Source organism: Halichoerus grypus, chromosome 13, assembly GCF_964656455.1.
Source record: "Halichoerus grypus chromosome 13, mHalGry1.hap1.1, whole genome shotgun sequence".
Lineage (NCBI taxonomy): Eukaryota > Metazoa > Chordata > Mammalia > Carnivora > Phocidae > Halichoerus > Halichoerus grypus.
The window spans coordinates 34759813-34783921 of NC_135724.1; the positions used below are offsets into that span (position 1 = coordinate 34759813).

General features: G+C 43.8%; 1 long non-coding RNA gene across 1 annotated transcript in view; it reads right to left on the reverse strand.

The window, feature by feature from the left end:
- The window catches only part of LOC118521132 (uncharacterized), a 175525-nt gene that overhangs the window by 127669 nt on the left and 23747 nt on the right, over positions 1–24109 (reverse strand). Inside the window, exon 3 of the long non-coding RNA XR_004910005.2 lies at positions 23574–23805. This is a non-coding gene — a long non-coding RNA (uncharacterized LOC118521132). The remainder of the gene's footprint in view (positions 1–23573; positions 23806–24109) is intronic.

Sequence of the window (24109 nt, forward strand, 5' to 3'; positions counted from 1 at the left end):
GAGAGGTTAATTACTGTGCAACGTGCAGCCTTTTCCTGTCCCCATTCCTCTTGTCAGCCAGTCCCCCTTTCCTAGCCAGGACCTCTGCTAAGCTCAGGGTACACAGGCCCCCTACCTACCACATTGCACACACCTTTCCCTTTAGTTAACCTAAAGTCAGGCTAGGATTTTCAAAAGGAACTCTTATTAGGAAACCCTGGGAGCACGAAGAAGAGAAATAGATGAGAGCCATAATGCTTCACATTTGTAAAGCACTTTGCAGTTTGCAAAGCACTTGCACATTCATTACCTCATTTACCCAGCATGAATTCCTTCCCATGACTTAAGTAAAGCCTAGCCAGAGATTGGCACGGGCTCCACGAGTTGTTTCCTCCATCCCTTCCTGGCCACCCTTCCCCAAATCAAACCCTAATATCTGGCAACACTGGCAGCCTGCATGGTTCCCTATGGTCCCCCAAAGTCTGATTCCTGGTCCTGGGTCTGCGTCTGACTTTCTTCTGGAGCTGGCTTTCCAGAAGCATTTTTACTAACTAGTTGCTAATGGTGGTTCCACCCACCAAGGGAAGTGAAGTTTCTTGCTTCCAGAACAGTAACTGGGGTTAGTCTCTCCCATCTTAGTCAAAGAGAGCCGTAATAATGAACACTCACTGAGCACTTACTGGATGCCAGGCACTGCTTTCTGTGTGTATTAACTTGCTTTTCCTCACCTAAATCAACAACTAGACAGTATTATCCCCACTTTACAGATCAGTGAGGCTTAGTAAATACAGGTCTTGTTTTCTGTTGTGGAAGTAATCAGTGGATTGGGTGAGATTCAGGACAACGTGACTGAAGTCATTTGCTTCATTTAGCCATGATGTTATGGATGCACACATTCAAGATGCATTTGCCGAGCTCCCCCTGTACAGCTGGCCGGCCACAGCGACACAGCAGCGAATCAGGCGTAGCTCTGCCCGGAGGAGCCCATCAGCTTCTCCTGCTGCAGCTCTGCCCTGAGGAGCCCATCAGCCTCTCCTGCTGCAGATGATATAATGTAATAAGCGTTACCACAGAGGTTCGAACCTAGTCTAGGGGCCAGAGAAAACTGCCCAGAGGACGCGACATCCATAAGGAGGAGGAGAGTGGGCCCCAAGTGGACAGAGCAGCAGAAATAGAGGTCTGGAGGCCAGAGAGAACATTCCATTCAGGAAATCCAGCACTAGTGGTCAAGCAGAATGGGTGAGTTGTAGACTGAGTTAAGGGGTTAGGGCTTTATCCTGAAATCGCTAAAGCACTATTGATGGGTCTTAAGCAGAGAAGTGCTATGACAGGGCCTTTCCCCATGAAGTTTTTGGTTTTTGTTTTGTTTTGTTTTGTTTTAATTAAGTCTCTGCTTATCATCTTGCTGTCCTGTAGTTGTCTCTTTCCAATAAAAGTGAGTTCCGGTGGGGGATGGGGGGACTCATTAAATAAGGCTCTCTGGCCACTGGTGGCTAATTAGCAGAAGTCACCCTCCATGTTCCCCATCCTCCTCCACCCTGGGCTCTCTCTCCCCTACAAGCAGACACTTTGGGGACATGAAGCTCTTTTGGTCCAACAGTTAACAGCAAATTCCAGGCCCATGTCTCTGAATCCTGGTAGCTTCCATCCCTTCATCTTTGATGTCCACCCATGACACTGTCAGAGTTCACACACTGCCCACCGCTGACTACCGCCCCTTTGTCCGGTGTTAAAGAGCATGCGCAGACTTCTGGCTGGCTGGCTGGCTGGCTCTGCGTTCCTCTTACTGTGGTGGAAGCTCCTGGGGGCCAGACCGGCCAGGTTTGGAGGAACCCAGATGCAGGCCCCTCCCTGCCTGTGCGGAGTACTCTTAATTTGGCTTAACGTGTGATTTCAACAGGCAGGGACATAAGGAAGTGAGGGAGGAAGGGGCCGTGGTTTGCCAGTAGGCCCACCAAACTAATTCTGGTGACTGACCAGGCAAAGGCAGGGTAACCAGCTCCTCCTCAAGCTGGGGCGGTGTTTTATGTTGGTCTGAAATGTCCAGGCCCCCAGCTCCCAGCACATACATGAGGTTGTCTTTGGCCATCTCTCTCTTCAGAACCAAAGTCCTGTTCTGTTTCCACAGTTGAGAGAGACCTCAGAAATTGAGTTCTGACCAATCTGTGCTATGATGTGGGCATGAGACACCAAGACAATAGACACTGCCTTCTTTGGGGCAGGGAGCCTTTACTCGTGGACCAGTCTGCTGAGGTCCATACACAACGGTATGGAATACGTGTGTTTTTATGAGACCCCAAAAGGGGTCCACAGTCCCCACAAAAGGTTAATAAGCCCTGATTTGGAGGATTCTTGCTGATCTGCACACATTGACCCTATTATAACCCTCTGAGCCCAAGGCCAGCCCTCCCCACTGCAGGTCTGCCCAAACACATCCAGTTGACCCAACTAATGCAAACATGGCAATAATTTATTTCAGTTCAAAGAAATGCAAATTGGGTTAATATCCCTTTCTCTGAACCATCACATATTCAATATAAACTAATTCGTTTCCACAGCAGTGAATTTTTCTAGAAACAAATGATACTCTGTTCTGCACAATTCAAACTAGCACATTTTTTAATGCAACAAACATTTATAAACCACTCATCCCTCCCCCCCTTCCCTCCTTCCTAAAAATACCCATTGCAGCACCATCTTCGAGCCTACAGCCTGTCATCCCGAACTGCTGCATTGTATTTTTATAATGGGACTGTTTCAATCCTAGTCATCAAATTACCCTGTTTATTATTATCCCCATTTTACAGATAAAGGAACTAGGTCACAGGGAGGCCACCTGACCGGCCCCAAGCCCCACAGCAGGGCTATAATGGAGAAGACGTGCTTCCCGGGGACTGCGGCCTTGGGAGAGCAGAGGTAGGCAGGCTGGCTTACTTAGGCTTCCAGGGAAAGCAAGCACTAGTGGGAGATGAGCCCGCGGTCTCTCAGCACAGGCCAGAGCCAACACAGGGAAGACATGACCAGCCGCACGGCGAGAGGGGTCCCGGCCAGAGAGATCTGTGTGACTACCTGGGAGCACAGCTGTTCAGAGGGAGGCTTCTCGGGGACACAGTAGCCTAGGGCCAGCCTGCAGACCTGGAGTTACAATGGAAGGGGCATTTGACTAGAAACCTGGGCCCTGACACTGCAGGCAGGTCCCTCCTCCCGATGAACCTCTGTTTCACAGCAGGAATGAGGCCTGGATTCCATGATCTCCGGCAGCTTTTCAGGAGCGGCAAAGGAGTCTGACCATGGGCACTCTGTGGAGGGACTCCTGAAATTGCAGCCTGGGCCCCCTCCCCGCAACCCACACGGTGCTCACTGCTCCCCAGCGAGGGCCCCCACGCCAGGGCCTCCCCCGTCACAAAGCATGCCAGGCCTCTGACTGTCACTGGTGAGGCCTGCTGCGGGACAGCCAGCTCAGCTGATCATCACACCAGACAGATTGGGGGGTGACGTCACCCTTTATATATACAACATTTCATGCACGTGCACACACGCATACACACACACACAATTTCTTTTCTCGACACATAGTTCTTGATTTAAAGAACTAAAGCTTGGGTGCCTGGGTGGCTCAGTCGTTAAGCATCTGCCTTCGGCTCAGGTCATGGTCCCAGGGTCCTGGGATCAAGCCCCGCATCGGGCTCCCTGCTCAGAGGGAAGCCTGCTTCTCCCTCTCCCACTCCCCCTGCTTGTGTTCCCTCTCTTGCTATGTCTCTGTCAAATAAACAAATAAAATCTTTAAAAAACAAAAAAAAGAAAGAAAGAAACAACTAAAGCCTGAGGCTGAGATTACTTTTGGCCCCCTCCAGGACCGTGAAGGGGGAATCTTGGGACCACACCCTGGTGCCCATCGAAGTGCCACATGCAGGTACCATCTACCCAAGAGCTATCTGTGGGCCATGAAGCTGCAGGTTGCCAGGGCAAAAGTAACTGCTCCATTTGCCTCTGTCCTCAAATCCTCACCAAGCATGCCTCTGCCTCCGCAGATGCCCCAGCCCTGGATCCTCCAACACGCTGGGCCGCAGTGGGCGTGCAGGTCAGTGGCCATGTCAGAACCACAGCATCAGCGCTCCCCCGCAGCAGGGCTCGTTATTAATAAACACGCTGCTTCGAGCATTTGCTCACGATTGTTTGATATTTCAGTTTTCAGTAATTTTCTCAGTTAATAATTTATTAAATGGATTATTTGTCATTTCAATTTATTAAAAATTGATAAAGGGCTCATTTCTTTTTTCCCAAGCTAGGACACAGGGAGAGATATACAGGCCAGAGTACAAATTAAAGGCGCCCTGATTCTTTCCCTCCCCTGATCCCCTACCCAATCACCTGCAGCCAGTGAACACCCTCAGGACCCCTTCCTAGTGTCTCTGCACCCACAGCCTACTCCCTGGTCAAACAATGAGGCTGGAGAGGCATGCCCCCACCTGCTCCTAAGCCAAATCCACCGCCCATCCCCTGGCTTCTTATCTCAGCACCACACTGGAAGCTCAAGACCTCGTGCTGCCCTGCTCGGCAAGGAGAATGCCTTATCAATTCCTTCAGCATGCTGATTTCCGCACAGTGCCCTCTCTGAGGTGGGGCTGCATTTCCAAGAAGGAACCTGGGACGGTGGTGGGACCTATGACTCTGACTAGAGTAGCAGGGAGGTATTTAGAGCCGGGGGGGGGGGGGGGGGGCGGCAGGGAGGGAGAATGTGCAGGGAGCACTCAAAATGGCCACCTGCTCTCCTGCAAGCCATACCCATCCTGGCAGGCAGCTCTCCTGTCCTCAGTGCTATTAATTACTTCATGGTTTCTGTATTCTGATCATGGTCCTGCCTATGCTTACAGAACAAGCATATGAAGGCACTTGAGAAGAAAAACATCAGCAGGACAGTCTCCTGACTATTTTTCTCTTCCTTCTCCTCCCTGTCCTCCAGGTCACCCTCCACCACATGTTTCTCTTATTTACTCCACCTCTCTCTCTCTTTCCATTCTGTTACCATCTCCACAACCCTTCCTGCTTTTCTTCCATCTCCCTCTTTCCCTGAGCTCTTGCTATCCTTTTCCCCTATATCTTTCTGGCCCTTCCTCAGCAGGGTGGTTGAATGCCCGCACTCCCCTCTCTGTGGGTATGGCCCCAGGAGGGGCCTCCTCAGAGCTACCACAGACTTTCATCACCAGTGCCCTGAGGTCACAATGGCTCTTTGGCTGTTTCTGGGCTAAGAGCTCAGCTTCACGCACCCAGGTCCCAAGCTCAGGTCCCGGAATGTCCACCCAACCACGGCAAGAAAAAAGGACAGTGTTCTCTGGGTCAAAGTTGGTGCAGATGAAGGCCTGCCCAGCCACCGGCAAGCTCCAGGCAGAGAAAGAGGAGGAAATCATGGGTAGGCAGGAGGGTGAGCAGAAAAACAGTAGCCACCTCAAAGCCACTTTAGCCAAGAGGGTTTGGTCATCATTTCGCAATTTCTGTCTGCCTTCACGGGCTCCTTGAGGTCCCATGTATCACTGTTTTCCAGAGCACTTTTTTCCGAGATGAGTTTAATGGCCTTATAAAAGTCACATTGTGCACAAATTGAGAAGTTTCTGAAGCTCCACGCCGGCTCTCATGCATATACACTCTCAGACTTCCCACAGCTGAGCAGGGAAGGCAATTCAGGCACAAAAACATCCTTGGGTAAATTACTTCCTATTAGTATGTCACATATTTCTTAGATACGACTGTAGTTCCAGGAGGTGACAGCAGCAGTTGACAATAAAACTTTGCACTCTTTCTTATTTATATTTTCCCTGCCTTTCTTTTTGTTTGTTTTTTTTCTTTCCCCTCAAAGTTACATAATATCACATCCAACTCATCATCTCCTTACTCCTGGGGAAACGATGCCCCCAAGGCTCTTCCTGACTCCCTCACTGGGGCTGTCCAAGTAGACATCCAACCTCAAGTACCAAGAAGGACACTCAAAAGGCCATTGCAGCATCTGGAGACAGGAGGCCCAGGTTTGGGACTCCTTCAGCCCCACCTATTCTCCCCAAGTCCACTGCTAGACACAGCTTCCTGCTTCTCTTCAAATCCACAATTTTCCACCGAACACCTACCTACCATATGCCTAGACCTTAGCCAGATGAGCTGGTAGAGACAAGAGAAAATAGGAGTTCATTATCTGCTTACTGAATAAGACCCACCCAGTGAGATAGCTTAATCACAAGAAAAGAAAATATACAATAAGTAACAAAGTGAGCACTTTAACATAACCAGATCACAGGAGCTGGGCTGGAGGGGACTGAGGTCAGCATAAAGGAGGCTGTGACCTAAAGCTAGGTTCTGACGGACAGATGGAGGGCAGAGCCATTGAGATAAGGGGGCTCCCTTATGCTGTTCTTTGCAAACACAATGGCACCTCCGCATTTAAGTACATCCAGATGGAGAACGAGAATGTAACTCTCTGACAAGAGTCCCCGGGCAGGGAACTGATGCTTCTGAACAAGAATTTTCTCTCCATTGTCCCAAGACCTTAAAAAGTCCCCCAAGCACAGGAAGGATCCAGTCTGCCAGCCTTTGGGCTGGGGTCAAATGCATGAGGCTCTCCAGGGGATGGACTCTAGGGAATGTCTCTGTCCTCCCAGAGTGCTCTGAACCTTTCCTGGCCTTTCCACCTCACAGTCTATTCCCTCCTCCCACAGCCTGGAGAATTCAGAATCCTGAGCCCTCCTTGGCAGCATGAAGTTTCAGTTTGCCTTCGACGCTTGGGCCCCCTGGTCCCCTTCTGGCTCCCACCCATGGGAGCCTAATTCTGGTGGTCCTTATCCCAAGTTCAGAACAGACCATGGTGCTAATGGAAGCTCCTTCCCAAGAGCACCCAGCTCAGGTTCCTTCTCAGGATCCCAATTCTAAAAAATCTCCCAGCTCAAGTTTATGGCTGAGGAAGAGGTTCTGTTGTTCTGCCTACAATGTATCATCTTTGTCTCCATGAAAAGAAGAGAATACAGACTCTCAAGACACCAGAACCACAAAATATAGACAGGGCCCACACCCACTGATGAGGATGATGGTTAGAGGGCCACCCTAGAGGGGCAGGATTGGATAGGCTTTTCAAAAGGGGTAGCTTTGAGGTTTGTAGAAAATAAGGTAGTTTTTTCCATAATTGAACAAAGGAACAGAGGAACAGATTAATGAGCAAGGATTAGGGGAGGAGGGATATTATCAGATATCATTTTGTATAAATACCATAATATGATGAATTTAATTATTTTTTACTTTTCAGCCAAAAGTTTTGGTATTGCATTCAGAACCATTGAAACAATGGGAAAAGTCTATCACTAAAAGAAAAAAAAAAAAATTAAAACACTGTCAGATCAATTCCCTGATGGTGACCTGTCTGATGCTATATTTTTGGTCAGTGTAGATAGATCCTGAATATTTTAAGACTTTCTGGACTTCAGTTCTCTACCACTTATAATTCAAAATTGCGTCTCCCCCCACCTTCTCTCAGGACTTTTAATTTCTCTTCTCTTTCCGCCATTATTTATTTAAGCCTCCTAACTGTATTATTTATTTTAACACCATATCTGTATTATTTATTTTACTGTAGCTCCATAACGATATTATTTAAGTCTATAAAATAAAGCTTTTTCCCTTGAACTCTCTGTGCAAAATAAAATTGTGTTGTACTGAAACATTCTTTGAAATGCCCTTCTTTTCTACCACTGGATAATAATAATAATACTTTGCATTTATATAGTACCTTTCATCCTGGGATTATTTAAGTCTGCAAAAGCAGTCTGTCTGAATTCTCCATGCAAAAATCAAGTTGTATGATAATATTCTTTGAAATGCCCTTTATTTTTCACCACTCGCTGGTACAGAAATGCTCTGTCTTTGTGCACTACTTTTCCACCTAGGAATTCCTAAGTGGCTCTCTCATTAATACTCGCCTACTTAGAAATGGCCAGGTAAATACTGTCCCCACTGCCTGAGTGGTAAAAGGGAAGCAGTAAGAAGACCTCCATGGACAGAAAATATGTGTAAATCAGAGGACACCCCCCATCACACAGATCCTCCCTGCTATAAGAACAGCTCTTTGCAAACTTCCTCCTCCCATCCATCATCCAGATTCAACAAAGAACCTTGGACTGAGCCAGACCACCTGGGTTTAAATCCACTCATTCCCAATCCTGGTCAGTTCTTTCCCCTCTTGAACCTTCAGTTGCTCATCTGTGCTTAGCATCCTCCCCACACCCTGTGCTTGGCTCAGGCCTCTCTCACATCTGGAAGTGTCCTTCCTACTCCTAGCCATTTGTCTATTCTTCAACACCCAACTCCAAGTCCACCTCCAGGAAGAGCAAATGGTGGCCCCTTATCTTCTCCAGGAACAGCAGCTGTTATCCCTCATTTTCTTTTTGGATGGCCCTTGGATTCTAAGTCTCAGGCAACATACTCTGGAGCTGGATTACATGTTATCTTACATAGATTCTAACTGTTGCTTGTGTCTGAACTTGTTATTGATTCATTCATTCAACAAATATTTGAGTATCTAGTATGTACTAGGCACTCTTTTTGGCTCTAGGGATACCAGTTGAGAATGAAATAAAACCCCCAGCAATCTCAAAGCTTAAAACCTTGTGGGAAAATATGTCCACCATCAGGCCTGTAAAGTTAAACCATAGCAAGATTCCACCTTCTCTTCTGGCTCTCAAAGTGCTGAACCAAGCATGGCTACAAGTAGGGGAGCAGAAGATACTTCTTACCTGATTTTAAAATATTAATGATAAGGAGAAAGAAGTCTTTGAAATTATAATCTTAACAGTTTTATCTAGTTCCAAAAAACATTTTTTAAAAAATTGCCTCTGGCCCCAAACTGGTTAAGTCCCTAAGTATCCTTATAATGTTTTATATAGTCACTGGAACCTTCTCAAAGAGTAACTCTTGCTGTGGAGTGGGTCCAGTCTACAGCCTCCAAACCTCCAGTTACTCATCCCTCAGGTGGGGCTGGCATCTTCTGGTTACTGGGAGGAAGCAATGAGACAGCCATTCCAAGGGCCAGCTCTATGCCTCACACACACCAGGGGCTTAAAAGAACACAGTACTACATCCTCCCCCCTTTTTCTTTAAGATTTTATTTATTTATTTATTTATTTATTTATTTATTTATTTATTTGAGAGAGAGAGAGAGAGCATGCATGCACAGGGGGAGGAGCAGAGGGAGAAAGAATCTCAAGCAGACTTTGCAAGCTAAGAACGGAGCCCAACACAGGGCTCAATCCCACAACCCTGAGATCATGATCCCAGCCAAAACCAAAAGTTGGACACTTAACTGAATTGCCACCCAGGTGCCCCCATCCTTTCCCCCTCTTGAAGCTCTGGTCCTAACTCCATGCTGATGACTCTGGTCCACGTGAAGACTGAGAGACTGAAAGTTTGGGCTAGTGAAAACAGCTGTCTGTTCTTCCCAATAAGTTCCCTCCTACAGAAAACCCTGGAGAGCACACAGGACTCCTGTCTCCTGTGATGTGCGCCCAACCCCATGAACCCTGCAGCTTTCACTGGAGGCACTACACACCACAACACTGGGTTCTGGTCTTGCAATTGACACTTTCAAACTACTTCCACCTTTGCTTTTTCTTTCCATCTCCTCTCCTTACTATGCATTGCATGCTTTGTATACTGTATACTGTATATATTTCCAGCACTTTGCATCCTTCCTGGGGATGTTTTACCCTAATCAATTTTCAGGTGAATGTTGCTTCTCACTTCATTCCACTTCCATTTTGGTGGAGTTCCCTAAGGAAGAGGAATGCAGTAGATGCACAATAAACGTTCTTTTCATGGATTATATGAAGCAGTTAAAATTACCTCCATTTTAATAGATCAGAAAGGGAGATCTGCCCTTTCCAAATTACCTTGGCTTCTAGCCCATGCTGCCTCCTTTCCCTCAGGGAATGGGACACTTCCTCCCCAAAGCTGTGCATCACGTATCCTTCCTGAGTACCTTCTCTGCGCCTATAATTATGCTGGGCACTAAAGATACATTAAGGAGCAAGCCACAGTCCCCTGTATGCAGACACCACAGTCTAATTGGGGAGACATACAAAAACAGACAATCAAAATACTATGTGGACAGGGGCGCCTGGGTGGCTCAGTCGTTCAGCGTCTGCCTTCGGCTCAGGGCATGATCCCAGCGTCCTGGGATGGAGCCCCGCATCGGGCTCTCTGCTCTGCACGAAGCCTGCTTCTCCCTCTCCCACTCCCCCTGCTTGTGTTCCTGCTCTCGCTATCTCTCTCCCTCTGTCAAATAAATAAATAAAATATTTAAAAAAAAATACTATGTAGCCATAAAATGGCATAAAGCACAAGGTCTCATGGGGCCACATACCATAGTCTCCTAACCCGGCTATCTCAGCTCAAAAAGGATTTCTAACACATGGAGTGAGCCAGAGATAGGGTTGAGGAGACGGTAGGCATTTAGGCAGAAGAAACAATGCAAAGGCCCTGAGGCAAGCAGAACATGTTCAAAGAACTAGAATGGTTCAGGGTCTCTAGAACCAGGGCCAGATCCTGAAGCCCTTCTAAGCCCCTCTAAGGAAGTGGGGCATTGTCCTGATGTTACCAGGAAGACATAAGAGTCACTGAAATTGATTAATCAGAGAAGTAGCATGACTAGATACAAAGAAAGCTCCCATAAGGGCAGAAGTGGATACCAGGAAGAAAGTCAAGGGGGTAGGAGATAAGAAAATCACTTGAAGAATTACAGAGGATTCAGTTAGGAAATATGTGTTACAATGTTTCTAAGAATTACCATATATGTAGAAACCCTAAATATTACACACACACACACACACACACACACACACACACCTAGTAGAACTACTAAACAAATTTTGTAAAGTTGCAGGATATAAAATTGACACACAAAAATCAATTGCATTCCTATACACTAACAATGAACAATTCAAAGAAGAAAATAAGAAAACAATTCCACTTACAAAAACATCAGAAAGTATAAAATATTTAGGAATAAACTAAACCAGGGAGGCAAAAGACTTATACACTGAAAACTGCAAAACGTTTATGAAAAAAATTAGAGAAGGCACAAATAAATGGAAAGACATTCTGGACTGGATGTGTTCATGGATTGGAAGACAATGTTGTTAAGATGTCCATACTATCCAAAGAATCTACAGATTTAATATAATCCCTATCAAAATCACAAAGATGTTTTTTGCAGAAACAGTCAAATCCATCCTAAAATTCTCTCACAATCTCAAGGGACCCCGAACAGCCAATACAGTCTTAAAAAAGAACAAAATCTAAGGTCTCACACTTCCCCATCTCAAACTTACTACAAAGCTATAGTAATCAAAACAGTGCAGTATTGGCATAAAGACATATAGACCAAAGGAAAAGAATACAGAGGTCAGAAATAAACCCTCACATATATGGTCAAGTGATTTTTAACAAGAATGCCAAGAATGTGGAATGGGGAGAGAGCAGTCTTTTCAAAAAACAGTGCTGAGAAAACTGGATATCCATGTGCAAAAGAAGGAAGTGGGACCCTTATCTTACACCATACACAAAACTTAACTCAAAATGGATCAAAGACCTAAACATAAGAGCTAAAACTAAAACTATTAGAAGAAAACATAAGGAGAAAATTACATGACATTGGATTTGGCAATGATTTCTTGGATATGACACCAAAAGCAGGAGCAACAAAAGCAGAAATAAAATGGACTTTATCAAAATGCATCAAAGTACACAATCAACAAAGGATAAAGGCAACTTATAGAATGGAAAAAATATTTGCAAATCATGTATCTGGTAAGGAGCTAATATCCATCATATATAAAGAACTCATACAACTCAAAAAAAATTAAAAATGAACAAAGGGTTTGAATAGATATTTCTCCAAGGAAGATTTATACAAATCACCAACCTGCACATGAAAATATGCTCAATATCACTAATCATTAGAGAAATGCAAATCAAAACCACAATAAAATATCACCTCACAGGGGCGACTGGATGGCTCAGTCAGTTAAGTGTCTGACTCTTGATTTTGGCTCAGGTCATGATCTCAGGGTCATGGGATCAAGCCCCAACTCGGACTCTACACTGAGTGTGGAGCCTGCTTAGGATTCTCTCTCTGCTCCTCCCCACCCCACCTCTGACTTGCAGTCTCTCTCTCTCTCTCTCAAAAAAAAAAAAAAAAACACCTCACACCCGTAAGAATGGTCACTATCAAAAAAACATAAAAAGCAAGTGTTAGCAAGGATGTGAAGAAATTGGTACCCTTGTGACCTGCTGTTGGGAATGCAAAAATGGTACAGCTGCTATGGAAAACAGTATAACAGTTCAGCAAAAAGTTAAATATAGAATTGCCATATGATCCAGCAATTCCACTTCTGCATATATACCCAAAGAATTGAAAGCAAGATACTGAAGAAATATGTATACATTCATGTTAATAGCAGCATTATCCACAATAGCCAAAAGGCAGAGACAACCCAAGTGTCCTTTGACAGATGAATGGATAAACAAAAGGATAAACAAGGGAATATTATTTAGCCTGAAAAAGGAAGGGAATTCTGAAACATGCTACAACATGGATGAACCCTAAGAATATTATACTAAGCAAAATAAGCTAGTCACAACAAGACAAATATTGCATGATCCACGTATAGGAGGTACCTAGAGTCGTCAAATTCATAGAGATAGAAAGTAGAAGGGTAGTTACCAGGGGCTAAGGGGGAGGAGGAAATGGGAGTTGTTTGGTTGGATACAGAGTTTCAGTTTTGCAAAATGAAAAGAACTCTGGAGATTGGTTGCATAACAGTGGGAATGCACCTAACATTACTAAACTTTACACTTAAAAATGGCTAAGATAGTAGATTTTATGTTATGTGTAGTGTACCACAGTTTAAAAAAAATTAATGCAATTGAGAAAAAAAAAGTTTCTAAAATAATTATGCTGCTATTCAGCTTTGCTTCCAAAATTCAATTTGGGATCATCTTCTCTATCACAATATTAGGCACATCAGTAACAGCCTTTCCTCCCTGTCCCCTAAGAGCCAACTAAGGAACAGATATGGGAATCCAACAAAAGGAGAACAGAAGATCAGCTCCATTGCAGCTAAGAGCTGATTGAAGAGCACAGCTTCAGCTCTGTAGTCAAAGGGGCTGGGCCGTCCTTCACCCCTAAATCAGAACCCCACAGCCAAACAACCTCTGGCTTGCCCTGCTCTGCACTCCATGGTAGAGAGCAAGGCAGGTGGAATCCTGTAGACATGCTGCCTCTGACAGAGGGAGGCCAAGGCCTGAGCTCAGCATCTTCCACCATTGCCTCCCCAGCTTCTCATCTCCATCCCCCAACCCACAGAAGGGGGACCAGGGAGATTTCAGGAATGTAGATGTCCCTCCAGGTGGGGAGTGGGGAACATGTCTTCTATTCCCAAAGAGCTACTAGGCAAATTAAAGTTTGGCCTAACCCAATATTTTCAAAGTTTTATACTGAATTACCCAAAGAGCAAGAGAAAGTAAAGAGGCTTCCTCATCACCCTGTCCTGACTACTCCTGTTTCCCTCCACAGGATCTGGAAATGAGTCTTGGCACACAGCAAGCAGCATATTTCTTAGAAGTCTCATCTGAAAATAGTTTCTCCAAAATATCACCATAACCTTGCTGTCAGTGGGGGGTGGGTTTGTCGGTAGTGAGGTTTTTCTTAATCCTAATGGAACATCTGTTAACGAGGGATGTCACTATCTTTGAAGCTGGAGGACTGTATGCTGACAGCACAACCAAAGGGCCCCATGGATTTGCCCTGGCAGGGGAGGGGATGTGTGTAAAGGACACTTTCCATCAGTTAGGGCCTCCAGTGAGGGATCAGGAACGAGGCCAGAGGTGCAGGGTCTCCTCCTGGCCCTCCCCCTTCTGTATCTGCAGCTGGAGGTTAAGGGTAAGGGTCTGGACACATCTGTATAAGCACACCAGAGCTCTGGGAGGAAGGAGACCGAAACCCCCAACCCCTTCTCTTTGAAGCATGAACTTAGTGAAACACACCAGATGGAGCAGAGCTGGCCTGACCTAGCCAAATGGCAGGAAAGGGTAGCAAGATCCCTGAAAAAAAGTCGGTTGGGGGGGGGGGGGGGCGTGAAGTCTAACAGAATAAGGCCCAGATTCTATTCTACGGCTCTGAAGGGGAAAGCAGTTCTGGAAAGATCACTTGGCTAATGCTAGTTCCTCCAGCTAACTCTCACTGATGCAGACATGGGGCATGAAAGAGGGGGCAATGCCAGAGCCCCAACTTTCTTACTGTGAGGTGCCCCAGGGTCTGCCTGATGAAGAAGCATCCTCTCACATCTGGGCAGCCCACAGTTTGGGCAATCTCAAGAGGCTCACCGCAGTGAACTTGAAAGCAGGGAAACAGCCAGGGGGACTGATTCTTCAAACCAAAGCTCCAGGAAAAGGCCAAACATCTTACAATAAGCATAACTAAAAATTACTGTTGAAATCAATACTTTTTCCCACAACCCTTCAGCTGCCTCAGAGAGATGTGCTGTCTTTTCCCGAGGCTTTTGGCAGCACCCCCAGTCCACGGCCTACCCTGAGAACAAGTGGGCCTGAGTCCCCTACACTGTGCGCTAACATGTGGGTCTCTAGATCCAAAATGCCAGGGCAGGGTTCTTCCTGTGGCACAGCCTGCACCCCACCCTATGCCACGGAGGCAGGTTGGGGACCTTCAGCAAAGCAGAAGGAGAGACCTTCCCAACAGGCCAGCACCAGTCGGCATCTTCCCACTCTCCCCTCAGACTCCATGCCAATTCCTCCCATGGCACATGGAGCGTGCCCTCTGTAGGTATATGAGTGGAATCAGGAAATATGGCCTGCAGCGAACCGGGAGTAAAGACACTGGGCTCCTTGGCATGTTTGTGGGGCTTTAGGACCAGGAAGGCGGGAGCCAGTTTCTGAAACTCAGCAAATACACGGCTGGCTGCCAGCATGGGTCACAGGGCCGAGGAGTGGCTTTCTGAAGAGCTGAGTTCAGAATCGATTAAGCAGCAGGGCTATTTATTGACCACTTTAGATTCCACAGAAAGGGCAAAAAAAAAATAATCCACCACGAAAATGAAATCCTGTCAGTAGCCCCAATAGGCTTGCCCACCAACTAACGAGAACAAGGTAAATTTGAGCTCAATTTACTCAGATGGATAATAAAACTTTCAATTATGGTTGCATTATTTGTTGCTATATGGTTGAAAGATTAGGTGACAATATGCAAAAAATAGTTTCTTCATATTATAATATTTAGTAATGTCATTTTATTTTTTATATGTTTCATTAAATTGTTTTGTGGCTTTATTATCTACCCAGATGCACAGCCCAGAAATACAATTATTCAGATTTAGAAGCAATAAAATTTGGCATGCATTTTCTCGTATTCAGAATTCCTGCATGTTAAAAAGAAATTATAGCGTTCTTCCCACATTGCACTGCTCTGAGGCCCTCACAGACCCATTCATTAACCGAAGACATTACAGAAAGCACACCATTTAGGTTAAAGGGCCCTTCGGATAACAGATATGCATGCACGAAGCAAATATTTCAATGTAGCCCCGCCTTTTGATTATGACAATAATAGAGGCAAACGGATATGCGTTTGCTGTAATGTGCTGCTCAGTGATGGATCCATTGAGTGGTGAAAACTCTGATTGCAAAGCAGCATACAGAGAAAGCATTATGACAACAAAACCTATCTTTGTAACTATCAGGAAGTGGGAGTTTTACTACTTGGGGAAAAATGAAAGCTTCCTGGGGAATTGTATTTCAGAAGAGTTCTATAAGATGTGACTCCTGAACATATTTCAGCTACCCATGGAGCAGTGGGTGTAGACAGCTTTGGGCTGAGAGAGGGTGGCCCCTCTGCCTGGAAATATTTCTTCCCAGCCACAGTCCTAAGCCTCAGTACCCCCCTATGAAAGTGCAAATAAATACTTTGGGATATTCATCCACCACTGGGATCCTAACACATGTTTAACAGATAGTTACCGGAAATCGTGAAACCAAAATATAAGACATTACAGAATATATCAAATGACTATGTCAAGTGTTGGGTCTTTGGCGGGGGGGGGAGGACAGCTAATGGTGTTAAATGGAGGGAGATATCAAAAAAGGGAAAGAAGATGCCCAAAATGTGACCTTAACAAATGCAATACAGGAAAAGATAAATTACAAATTGGAAAAATATATTTGCCACACGTACCATCAACTAAGGATTAGTGTGGAAAATACACACACAAAAAAAAACTATGATAAATCCATAATGAGAAAAAAAAATGATAGAGACAGAAGACACAAACAACCATCTCACAGAAGAATAAATATATATATATAGCCAATAAACTTTTTTATTTTTTGTTTTTTAAATATTTTGTTTATTTATTTGACAGAGAGAGAGACAGCGAGAGGGAACACAAGCAGGGGGAGTGGGAGAGGGAGAAGCAGGCTTCCCACGGAGCAGGGAGCCAGATGCGGGGCTCGATCCCAGGGTCCTGGGATCATGACCTGAGCCGAAGGCAGGCACTTAATGACTGAGCCACCCAGGCGCCCCTAGCCAATAAACTTTTGAGGAAATATCAAGGAAATGCATAATGAGATGCTTTTGATACCCATTTGATTGGCCGAATGAAGAAAGATGCCATTATCAAGTGTTAGAAATTATATGAATACATAGGATTGCCGGGGGAGAGTAAACCAGTAAAACCTTACTGGAAAAAAAATTTGGCATTATCTCAAGTTAAGTAGTCCTATGTCATATATCCTACAACCCCCAAATTCCACTTCTAGGTATATGCTCAAGAGACACTTGTACATATGTGCACCAGGAAGGATGTACAAAAGTATTCATAGTAGTACTATTCTTGGAAGCAAAAATTTGGAAACATTCCAACTTGATAAGTAAATTCTAGAGTACTCCACAATGAAATATTGTGAGGCACTCAAAACTAATGAACTGTAGCTACACACAACAATATGGTTGACTCTTGGCAATACAATATTTTTGAAAAAAATTGCTTCCAGGAGACTACTGGCAACATGATTTCTTTTCTAAGAAATTAAAAATAACCAACCAAGCAACATAATCTTAGAAATGTACAGTTGGTTAGGCAACTGCCTTCGGCTCAGGTCATGATCCTGGAGTCCCGGAATCGAGTCCCACATCGGGCTCCCTGCTCAGTGGGGAGTCTGCTTCTCCCTCTGGCCCTCTTCCCTCTCGTGCTCTCTGTCTCTCATTCTCTCTTTCTCAAATAAATAAATAAAATCTTTAAAAAAAAAAAAGAAATGTACATATATAATAAAACTATGTTTTAAAGGGGATGACAAGGGCGCCTAGGTGGCTCAGTTGGTTAAGTGACTGCCTTTGGCTCAGGTCATGATCCTGGAGTCCCTGGATCGAGTCCCACATCGGGCTCCCTGCTCGGCAGGGAGTCTGCTTCTCCCTCTGACCCTCCCCCCTCTCATGTGCTCTCTCTCTCTCTCATCCTCTCTCTCTCAAATAAATAAATAAAATCTTTAAAAAAAATAAATAAAGGGAATGACAAGCGCAAGATTCAGAAAAGTGACCAGCTCACACTGGGGGAAGCAAGCAATGAACTAGAAAAGCCCCACACTTACGCCAGTGTCTAGTTACTGTGGCACATATGTGCTCTTAGGCCAAAGATTAACACAACTGTAAGCACAGAACACACTATGTGATTATTTAGTGTTCAGGCCCCTCTGATATGCCTTTGTGTGTGTATGTTTGTGTGTGTGCACACATATATTTCATCTACACACTCACCAAGGAAAATAATGTGTTGTTTTTAAATGAGCAATTAAGAGTAGTCTGTTATTGTTATGATGATGATCAAGAAGCAACAAAACAGACATCCTCTGCTGAAAATTTTAATCATCAAAAACAAAGGGGAGGGAGGAGGAAACTAGAGAATAGGGTAAGATGGAGAGAGCAATAATGACCCAGCTTGTAGGGTGAAGGGTCACTTATTTGTAGGGTGAAGGTTGCCCTTAGGGAAAAAAAAAAAAAACCACAGAAGGTAAAGGGAGGCTTGACTAAACAAGAGAGAGGACATCACCCAGTGTGGGGATCCTCAGTCTCACTGTGCCTCAGAAAGCACCTGGCAAGCTTAGAAAAAATAAAGAAGTCTGGACCTCAACCTCTAAAATTTTCAATCCATTCGGGCTGGGTATTAGGATGTCTAAGTGATCTCCAGTGTTACTAATGTGCCACCAAAGCTGAGAACCACTAATCTTGTGGGGGAAATGTTGGGTTTGAAATCAGGCTATCCAGATGTTCTAGTCCCATGTCTCTCATTACCTAGAGAAGCTCTGCTCCAATAATTTTAGCTCCCTGAACTTCTATTTCCTCCTCTCTCAGTGGAGGGTGTGAGGAGCAAGGAGGAGGGGCAAGTGGACTCATGACATCTAAAGACCCTCATAGATGGATTTCATGACCTCCCCTTCTATTTATGTGCTAGTCCAGAAGAAGGGTAATCTCAGCAAAAGAGACTTCACTTACTTCAATCCAGGGAGCAGGAAGCTGTGCATAATTCATCAATTTCCTGGATAGATGATTGGATATTGTCTAAAGGAGTGATTAATTGAAGAGGCACTATAGTCCAGTGGTCAAAAGTAGGTGCTGAGAAACTTCCATTCAAGACAACTCAATGACTTCCATATTTAACAACCCTCTCTGCTACAAACAGTTAAAATTTTTAAAGAGAAAACCAATAAAACCATTGCCAAGCTCAAAAACAAGGTAACAATTGCTGTGAACCAGAAAAAGAACAGAAAATCAAGGGATTGAACAGACCCATGGGTCTGCTGCAGCCTGAGATGGAAGCAGGACTGGTATGTTAGACCTTGGCTTCTGCCAGTTAATGAATAGAGATTCCCAAGTTAGAAAGAAACCCCACTAGAATCACTGCATGAAGCCAGGGCTGGGCAGAGTTCCCATATAAGCAAAAGGAGGTCAGGGGAAAATGGTAGCCTGCTGCCAGGGGCAACAGGCTTGTGAGGATATTAGACAGTGAAATTAGAGGGGGAAAGGTCAAAGATTTGTGGCCAGAAAGTGAAGCTAGACAACCACAGATTCTGTGATTGGCTATGAAATCCCTCCATATCAACAACACTGAACAAGAACCTCAATGCTTACACCCGCCTGGAGGCAACCACAAAATGTGTATGAAAGGGAAGTTTTCTAGAAAAATATAAATGACCAAAGTTGACTCAAGAAGAAATAGAAAATTTGAACAAATTAATGACTACTGAAGAAGCAGAATCAGTTATCAAAATCTCCTTCCCCAAAAACACCAGATGCAGACAATTTTAAAGGTAACTTAACAAATCTATAAGGAGCAGACAATTCATATCTTGTACAAAATATTTCAGAAAAAGGAAAAATAAGATAAAGTTACCCATCTCATCTACTGATACCAAAATGTGACAAAGGTAGTACAAGTAATCAAATTATAAACCATTCTTACGAACACAGATATAAAAATCCTAAATAAAATACAAGCAAATAATTTTCATGAACTATTACAAAATATTTCAAAAACACTTTTATCAAAGGTATATAAGGATGCTCTAATACAAAGGAGATATATCACATGACTTTCTCAATAGGCACACAAAAAGCATTTATACTAGATGTCCTAGCCAAGTAATAATATCAAGATTAAGGAATGAGATATAAGAAATGGAAAAGAAGATTAAAAACTAGCCTTAGGGGCACCTGGGTGGCTCGTTGGCTAGGCAGCTGCCTTCAGCGCTCTGGTCATGATCTCAGGGTCCTGAGACTGAGCCCCACATCAGACTCCCTGCTCGGTGGGGAGCCTGCTTCTCCCTCTGCTCCTCCCTGCCTCCATTTGTGTTCTCTCTTTCTCTCAAATAAATAAAATTGTAAAAAAATAGCCTTATTTGTGGTAATGTGTTTGTATATATAGAAAATCTGAAGGCATCTATCAAATATTAGAAAAAATAAGAAAATTAAGCAATTCTTATGTACAAAAGATAATCTTTAAAGAACTGATAACATTCCTATACACTAATGTGAAGAAATAATAGGAAAAAATATCTCACTTACATTAGCAAGAAAAATGATGAACTTCTCAAGAATAAAACTGAAAAATCTATGTAAGAACTTTAAAGAGGAAATTTTCAAAATGTTACTGAGAATCATAAAAGAAACTTAAACAAATGGAAAGATATACCACTTGCATGCTTGGAAAGACTCAATTGTATAAAGGTTCAATTCCACTCCAAAATTAATATATTAATTCAATGCAATTACAGTCCAAATTCTAACAGGGCTTTTTACGGAGCTACACAAGCTGATCCTAAAATGCATGAGTAAGAAGCCAAAATTACCTAAGGACAAATGGAAGAGTGATGTGAAGAGATGTGCCCTGCCCATATCAAGTTCTCTAACGAAGCAACAGTGTGGTGCTGGTACAGCAAACAGACCACAGAACAATGAGACAGAACACAGAGCTGAGAGGCAGTTTTCACATGGCACAGAAGTAGAACGAGGGTGAAGATGGGACTCGTGAGTGAAGTATTCTGGGGTATGTCCTTCTCCATCTTGGAGGGATGAAAGTAGATCTCCACCTCATTGTATTCACAAACATTAAATTCCAGATAGATGTGGGAGGAAACTCTCTAAAAATTGAAAAAGGAGACTATCTTGGTGGTAGCAAAGGAAAATATTTCAAAAATAGGACCCACAAATCACTAACCACAAAAAAAATTCCTAAAGAGACTAAAAAGCTCAACCATAAATATTTGATTACATTTAAATAAATGAAAATTTCTGCTTGTTAGCTATCACCCTAAATAAAGATAGTTACAATCCACAGAATTAATATCCAGACTCTATAAAGAATTTCTACACATAAATTTTAAAAAGACAAATATCCCACCTTAAAAAATACCATGAAATATAAAGTGAGTATAATAGAATATTAAGAGCTAATAAAATTGGGTGATGGGCACATGAGTGTTTGTTATATTGTTCTCTAAAGTTTTCTGTGTGGTTGAAATCATTCATAATAAATTTAAATAAAAACAAAGGGAGTGCTGGGCACCTGGGTGGCTCAGTCGGTTAAGCGCCTGCCTTCAGCTCGTTCATGATCCCAGGGTCCTGGGATTGAGCCTCGCCTAGTCAGACTCCCTGCTCATCAGGGAGCCTGCTTCTCCCTCTCCTTGTACCCCTCCCCGCCACTCATGCTCTCTCTCTCTCTCAAATAAATAAATAAATTCTTTAAAAAATTTTAAAAAATAAAGGCAGTGCTTTAACATCAGACAGGCCTGCTGTATTCAGGTTTTACTTCTGACAGTTAACAGCAACCATACATGAGACAGCTCAACTTTCTAGTTAAGAATCTCAGTTTTCTTATCTGGAAAACTGGAATAGTAATACTACAACCAGATTACTGGATAAATAATAATGGATAAAGGGCTTCATATAGGGCTTGACAATAGCTAACACTTAACAAAGCCAATTTCTTTTGTGTTAATAGTAATATAATTAAACTAATCATTTTTTTCTCTCCTATACATAATGTCCTTAAATCTACCAAATAAAAATAAAAAGAAGAAGAAAGATAAGTCATATTGAGCCTTTTACCTGACTGATGTAGCACATGATTTTGAGCAGTGTGTGACATGTATTCATTTGCAAGAAAGCTAGACAGGTCCAGGCCTAGATAAATCGTAAAGTATGAAATGTATTAAGTGTTGGTATCCACACGTGCATCAGAGTTCCCTAAGAGCTCCAAAGCATCTACCCCATCTTATCCACTATTTTCCATTTAGGTGTTAACCAATGCCAAAGGTGTTTGTGAGTATTCCTTTGTTTTAAGACAGGACTCTTAGAAATAAAATGTCTTTCAGACCCAAGGTACTGGTATTAATAGCAGATTAGATTCTACCCTAAACTCCCTCAGGTCACACCAAGTAGAAATTTCTTATAAGGTAGGAGTGGAGTTGGAACTGCAAAAGTCATGTGCCCTGACTTCTGAGCCAATATTCTTGCATTTGCGTGCGCGCACACACGCGCGCGCACACACACACACACACACAGAATTTTCTCACACAACCTCTGCTTCTACAGATAAGTAGAGCCATCTAGAATAGGCCGGTCATTATATCCTAATACCCTGTTGTGGTCTGCAGGGTAAAGGTCTTGTCCCTGGAAGTGCACATGGTCTCCTTTGAGAGGGACAATCATCCCTAGAGTCAATTATCCAAAGAGGAGGCAGGTTCCCGAAAGGCAGGCCTCAGGCAGGGAAGAGAATCTTGTTTCTCTCAGGGCCTCATTTTATAGGCGCTGTTCTTCAAGGAGTCAAGATGCCCAGGGTGAGCTCCTGGGTAATAGATGCGGAGTGCTGCCCACCCCATGGAAACGGACTGAGAGCAGGGATGAGATGAATCCTTTCGCTTCTGAAGAGCAAGTCAAAGCCTCTCCGCAGATTCTATAGTGCAGCGTTCTCAGCATCCTCCCTGGATTTGTTTCTCTTTGGCTTTCTCCCCCAGGCCCCAGTAAAGTATTATTGGAGCATGCTGGCACTGCCCATGCTTGACTTGTTAATGTGCATTGCTGTGTGAGAATTAATAGTACGTCCTCCAATAAGAGCTAATTTTTATGTTTTTAAACTCATAAAATAAGAACAGGATTATAAAGAATGTTTACATGGAATTACATCTCTTCTTGTGATTCATGCCTACAAGTTCTCATCAAACACCTCTTCCTCCAATGGAGAGGCTTCTCCCTCTCTTACCAACCAGATCTGTTAATAAGGTCTTTTTCTGTGTAACAAACAATCCCAAACTTTAGTGACGTAAAACAACAACCATTTAGTGCTAACTCAGGATTATGTGGGTGGGCAATGAGGGCTTGGCTCAGCAGGGCAGTTTTCCCGCCAGCCTCCTCCAGTCTCGCTCCTATTGCTGCACAGAGTTCACACGTGGGATGCGGGCTGCTTGGTCCGGATGGCTTCATTCACTATCTGGCAATTGGTGGTGGCTGTCAGCTGGGGTGGCAGGTGTCACTGAGCCACATGTCTCCAGTAGGCTTGCCCCAGTTCCTCAACATTGTGTTGGTTAAGGGTTCCCAAGAGCAGAAGGAGAAGACAACTTCAACGTATAACTGCCTTTCAGATCTCTGTGTCACATCTGGTAATGTTCCATTGACTAAAACAAAAGCACGTGGACAAATCCAGAGTCTGTTTAAGAGGGCCCTAGCCAAGGGTATAAAGGGAATTATTGTGGCCATGTTTTCAAACAGCCTTAAACAGCCTGGATCTTATTCCGTAAGACAGGAAAGAATTTTCCTTAAACACACAACATAGCCACACACATTCACACACTCACAGGCACCCTGCACATTCTCATGTTAAATAACATGTACGTACACATCACAGCCACATATGTCCCCGACATGGACACCGGCCCATAAGAGAGAGTTCCATGAGCATACACATAAAACCCGTCAAGTGTGTAGGCATAAAAAGTCAACTTACAAGGCAAGGTTTTTGCTGTACACACTCTGCTTCATTTTAACTCCCAGCTTTTCCTTGAGAAAATCTGCCATGGCAAATTCTTGAGGAGGAATCTGCTACTACAACCCATCCTTTGATATGAAGGGTTAAGTGATTAAAGATGACCCAGCCTGCCAGCGGCAGGCCCAGCTCTGTGGTCTGATTTCTCAAGATGATACAGCTCACTTCCCAGTGGAGATTGCAAGATTTAAATCTAAGTCAGGAGAGAGAAAAATGCAATTCTTAGTCGATGTTAGTTAGAGCACAGCTAGAGACAGCACAACCAATGAACAGACAGAGTTTTAGAGAATTGTTTAGCCATCTTACTAGATGGAAAACAAGGAGATGCATTTTCATAGAGCTTCAGAGCTGCAGGGCCTTAGTTAGTAGATCCCCTGATCTGGTTCCCTGAGTATCCAAAATGGATGTTCTATGTTCTAAAAAAGATATAACTTTTTAAATAAAGAACTCCTCATTTTCTACTGAAAGCATATGACTCTGCTCTATGTTTTCATATC